This window comes from Mytilus galloprovincialis, chromosome 11 (genome assembly GCF_965363235.1).
Source record: "Mytilus galloprovincialis chromosome 11, xbMytGall1.hap1.1, whole genome shotgun sequence".
Taxonomy (NCBI): Eukaryota; Metazoa; Mollusca; class Bivalvia; order Mytilida; family Mytilidae; genus Mytilus; species Mytilus galloprovincialis.
The window spans coordinates 65,815,540-65,821,539 of record NC_134848.1 but is presented as its reverse complement, the minus strand read 5'-3'; positions in this window follow the sequence as shown (position 1 = coordinate 65,821,539).

Below are 6,000 nucleotides of genomic sequence, written 5' to 3'. Positions count from 1 at the left end.
GGAAATGGATCTTTTTATATAAACTATATTAGTATAAAGCAAAGGAAGCTCAGGTCTCACGGTCATAAAACTTTCGAGCATGATGTTTGTACTCAGACTAGAACATCAACCAATCAAATTGCTGGATTTCATGTTTCAAGCATTATTTGTGTGCTCAGAGCACTGAGCAAAGTTTCATGACTTCAAGGCGAGGTGTACTAAACATTTACATGTATGTAGTTCTAAGACATCTACAACAAAAAATGTTATCGATTGGTCAATATTTTCAGAACACGTAAGGAAAAAACTCTTTCAAAATTAGTTGAACGTTTCAATCAGATACAGATTGGTCGTAGCATTGGCACTGCATTTTTGATAATTCTAAAACATTAACAAAAGCTGCACGAGTCCGTCTACATTCGTACGAATGCAAATTATTAGATGGTGTATCATAAAATGAAAGGAATACACATCAAAATCTGATATATGTCAATCAATTATTAAACATTCTAACGGTGTTCTTATTGAGATATCAATAATCCCAAATCATGTATATGCATCAACATTTTTAATGTGTTGTAATGATATAAAGAGTCAACCATTTAACTTTTAGTTTCTCAACGCTTTTTCGGTTAAAACGCACACCCTTTTTTTAAAGTTGAATGATCGTTCCCTAACATTATAGCATAGGAACCTAAATGAAGTTGATTTGAGTCGTATTAATGACTACAAAATGTAGAGAATAGTTGTCGTATCGTGTATTTTATTATCGCTGTACAAAGATTTTCAGGAAAACCTCTTCATTATGCCATAATTGCGTAACAGCTCTCAAAATGAAACTGCATCATAGTCCATATAAATAAGTACTAGAACACACCAGCGAAATCGCGGGCATATACAGCTTGTGAACTGTTGTTGGATGATTTTTTGTAAAAGATATTATGTATGGAGAATTTCATAAAAGGTATCAAAAGCCCTCTCCCTTTTTCCAAAGTCCGATATATGTGTTTCCTTTCTGTTAAATTCAATTGTTTTGTGTTTCTGACCTCAGACCGCAATTTTCTACTCCTTTGATACAAGGCTTCTTTTGGTAAAAGTCAAATCAAATTAAAAATTTGCACCGTTTCAAACATGAAATAAATGTAACTGCTTATATATAGACCATTATTAGTCTAATAAAATATGCATCTAGTACAATCCATCAGTGCCTTTTCTTTTGAGAGCCTTATTAACATACCAATGGTACTGAATCATGACGACCGACTTAGGCTTATTTGAGGGGTAATCGGAGGGGTCCTGATCACGAAATCCCGGGCTTTAAATCATGAAATCCCGAGATGCAGAATTTAAAGAAATTCATATCCTGAAATCTACAAAAATCGAAAAATATATTCCCGGATTCCGTAAGGATCAATCCCCAAATCCCAAGCTTAAAAAAAAACGATCCCGACGCCCCGAAAAAGGTCATGCCTCCCTCTAATCTCTACCTTACTTCAATTTTTGCAAAATCACTATTTTCCGTTTCAACCATAACGTTTTATGTCCCATTTATGGGCATTATGGTTTCTAGTCTGTTCATCCGTGCGTTCGTTCGTTCGTTCGGTCGTCCGTCCGTCTGTCCCGCTTCAGGTTAAAGTTTTTGGTCGAGGTAGTTTAAGATGGAGTTGAGCATGTCTTACTTATTAATATATATGCAAGTGATATGACCCCTTAAATAGTAAACATTTCAAAGAAAACAGTAGACAGAGTCAGGGACTTTCTATACTAACATAGAAAATCCCTGACAGAATACAGAGAGTCTCTATATATTAAAGTAGTATAATCGTAGTTTACATGTAATAGTTGTGATTCTTGCGATCTAAACACCATGATATGGAGAACGCTCTGAACGGCTTATTTATTTTCTTTTTTGTTATCTATCATACGATTGGTTGTACTTGGGTCACATGTTTTACTTATTTTACTATATATGCAACCGGTATGACCCCTTATATAATAAACGTTAACATTTCAAAGAAAACAGTAGACAAAAAACAGAGAGTCTCTTTATATTGAAGTAGTATAATCGTAGTTTACATGTAGATAAACGCGAAAACTAATTGTCCTTTATAAGGAGGTATAATAGTTGTGGTTCTCGCGATCTAAACACCATGATATTGAGAACGCTCTGATTGGCTTATTCATTTTTTAATTTTTGTTATCTATCATTTGATTGGTTGTGTTTGTGTTTCAAACCGGAAGTCTTATCTATGACTAAAATTCGATCTGATGACGGAATCATATCTGAACTCCTTTTTTGTCGTTTTTCTCCCAAAATAACTAAATCTGCATAATCATGAGAATGGATGACAAATGCGACTATGCATGTTACCTATAGGACACAGAGGCATGCTGATTGATTTACTGTGGAAGGAAGAGAAGCGACACACAAAATGAGGTCTTCTCGTTTAATAGTATAGATATAATATCCATATGCTATATTTGTGGCTTAACATAATGTATAATATTATAAACGGATACGGAAACAGATAGACACTGCATCAAGTTTGGTGTCGTTCATTTTACGATGCCTACAAAGATAGAATTGTTTCTTCCTATGTGTTTATATACCAGTTTCTTTTGTTACTTATTCTGACATCAGTGTATGACTTCTTTCAACTGTGTATTGCTGTGTGTTCCTTTTTTAACTTTGGCTAGGAGTATTGAGATGGTTCAGATCTCACAATACATGTTAAACCCTACTGCATTTGTGCGACTATCCCAAGTCAGGAGCCTTTGGTCTATATTGCTATTGTATGTCTTTCGTAATTTTTGCTTATTTTAAATGACTTGGAGTTTAGTATGACGTCCATTTTCGATGAACCAGTACACCTTTCCATTTAGGAACTAAATGAGTCTCATCTCCGCGGGGTGCAGGATTTCTCGCGGTGTTAAAGACTCACTGTAGCCTCTTGGTTTAGGTTGTTGTCTCTTTGACATGTTCCCCATTTCCATTCCAAATTTCAATCAATAATTGTCTGCACTTTATCATCTATTAAAATATTATTTATTTGTTTTCAAACAAAACATATTAAATTATCATTTAAAAATCAACATACCTGCTTACTGATATGATATGATAGTATTTTTCGCTTAATTAACAAGTATGTATCGTCTTTTTTCTGCCCTTTTTCACAACAGATCATTAATTTCATACTTAGCCTGTACTAAGTCAGAATATAAAAGTTGTTTCCCTTTGTATGATTTGTAAGCTTTTGCCACATAACTTTTGTCATTTGATAAGGAACCTTTTGCCATTTGATAGTTGTCAGTACTTTTGTTGTTTTTGTTTTGCCGTCTTAAGAGTTTGAATGTCCCTGTCGAATCTGTTGCCTCTATATAGGAAACTTAAAGAGAAACGAATAAGCGTTTTCATAAATTATACATCATTTCTCGTTTCTCGTTTGTAAATATAGATTAGACCGTCGTTTTTTCCCGTTTGAATAGTTTTACACTTGTAATTTTGGGACCCTTTAGAGCTTGTTGTTTGGTGTGATCCAAGGCTCCGTGACCTATAATGGTTTACTTTTATAAATTGTTATTTGGATGGAGAGTTGTCTCATTCGCACTCATACCACATCTTCCTATACCTATTAAGTCTAAAAATAACGACCAATATATCGTCAACGAGTAAAAAGCCAATTAAAATTAATTGATAGATTTTCTTCCCCGCCCGCCCTCTGAAATCGTCCCGCCCCGACTTTTTTTTTTTTGAAAAATTTACGATTTCCAGATTTTGTTTATTTCCGTTACCGGTAACCGTCAATAACTTCGTTTTATTCGAACTTCCTGTTTTTCATATTTCTTGTTTCGAGTACTTTAAAATGATTTCGTTGACAAATTCTGCTGCTCAATGATGAAACTATCATCTACGGAGAATAGAGATAGATTGCCAGAAGGGCATGAAATATTCGGGTAACGAGTAATACGCTGTGTCCAAGAACGCAAATCAGGGTATGTCAGACACTGAAAAAACTTATTCATAGAGCATTTCAAATTGATTCTACATTGAAAGTATGTGAGAAAGGTCAGATAGTTGAGTATATTATGTTACTTTTCTTTACGAGTCTTGTTTGTCACGCTTTATATCATTAATCCATAACACTGTTTTTTTTATTGCCTGTTGCAGGTCAGTTTATTCACACAATATTATAAATAAAAACCTTAGATCTATTGTTGCAAATGAGCAATCTATTGTATTGCCTGTCGTATGCAATAGCTCTAGGGCTACTCAGACCAGAATACTTAATTACTTCTCTGCATGATTTACCGTCAGCTGATATAACTACCACATTTTCAGAACGCCCACCGACTACACAAATATTTTCATTTTTATCGACGACTATACCACGTGGTTGTTTTAAAATATTTGTGTCTTCGAAAGACCATAGAACGTTTCCTTTTGTATCACAACACTCAATACTTGTCTCGGTTTTCGTATAGTATAGATGGTCATTATGAAACGCTATGTATGAATATGATCCGCATCTAAACGAAAGAAGATCAAAAGCATTGTTTGATTCGTCTTCAATGTTCATCCTTATAATTCCTTTTGGGACGGAACAACAGTAAACTGTACCATTGTGAAATGAAATGCCATTTGTGTCGCCGTCAACTAGTATTTCTCTCATTTTCGAATTTGTCAAATTTAAAAGACAAATTTTCTTACTTCGGGTAGAGATTACAACTGTATTTCCATCTTTCGAAACATTTTCTATATCAAATATAGGAGTGCCTTTCGCAACTTGTATTCGCTTGATATACCTTCGTTTATTGACCAAAATCATTTGATTAAAAAAACCCTCAGTTGTAAATTCACCTATTAATAATTTATCATTGGCCAAGAATGTACAACCGCATATAAAATGGCAAGAAGTCCCGTGAGAGATTTTAATAGTTTCATTTAATTTCAGAGAAACTGTAGGATGTGTATTTGAAGGTATTGGGACTATCTGCGCTTGCGCCGAATTGGTCTCAATCATATCCATATCACTTTATGTGTTTGAAATTTCTAAAGTACCAAGCGAATTAACATCTTTAAGAATGGTGTCGATTTTTTCAGCCTTAAATATGATTGATCTACTATCTGTATTTCCTTCTTTTCGGAAAGTCTCGAGAGTTCGTTCAGCAGACACCAATGATATATCTATTGCCTGAATACCTACAAGAATTTGCATGTTCGTTGCATTTTTTCTCAAAAGTTTAACGTTGTGTGATAAATTTGTAACATCAGTTTCGATCGTATCTAATGCTTTTATAGATTGATCATTGCTTTTAATTTCATTTTGCACCACTTTAGAAAGTTCGCTCAGAGTCGTTTTTTCAATATCATCAAGGCGTTCATTAATTATTCTACGAAATTTACTTATATCTTCTTTTACTGATTGTTCTTGTTTTGAAATTTTTCGCTTGTTATTAACCCGGTCGTTCTTTAGTTTTTGTATATATTCTCTGACATCGAGTAGGCCCTGCTCTGTGCTCGATAATTTTGCTGCGTGTAAGGTGTTTAGCGTCGTTTCTTCAAGGAGTGATACATCTGTGCAAGATTTGTGCTCTAAAAAGATACACTTTCTACAGCAAGTAACGTTGTGTGTTCGACAGAAAGAATCGAACTGCTCGTCGTGTTCCATACATACGTGTTTAATTGATCGGATGTAGGCTGGAATAGTCCTGTAATCGTCAATGGAAACTGAAGTATGTCGTTTAGACAATTTTGAAACACTATGAGGTCTTCGGCAATCAGAACAAAGATAATCTTGACAGTCATAACACCATATCTCAGCTACTTTTGTTATATGGAGCTTATCGCAGAGCGTACAAAACTCGTCCTCTGATGTAGCCATGGTTACCTGTGATATGAAATAAAAGAAATGATGTAATAACGTCAATAAAAGAGGGACGAAAGATACCAAAGGGACAGTCAAACTCATAAATCTAAAATAAACTGACAACGCCATGGCTAAAAATGAAAAAGACAAACAG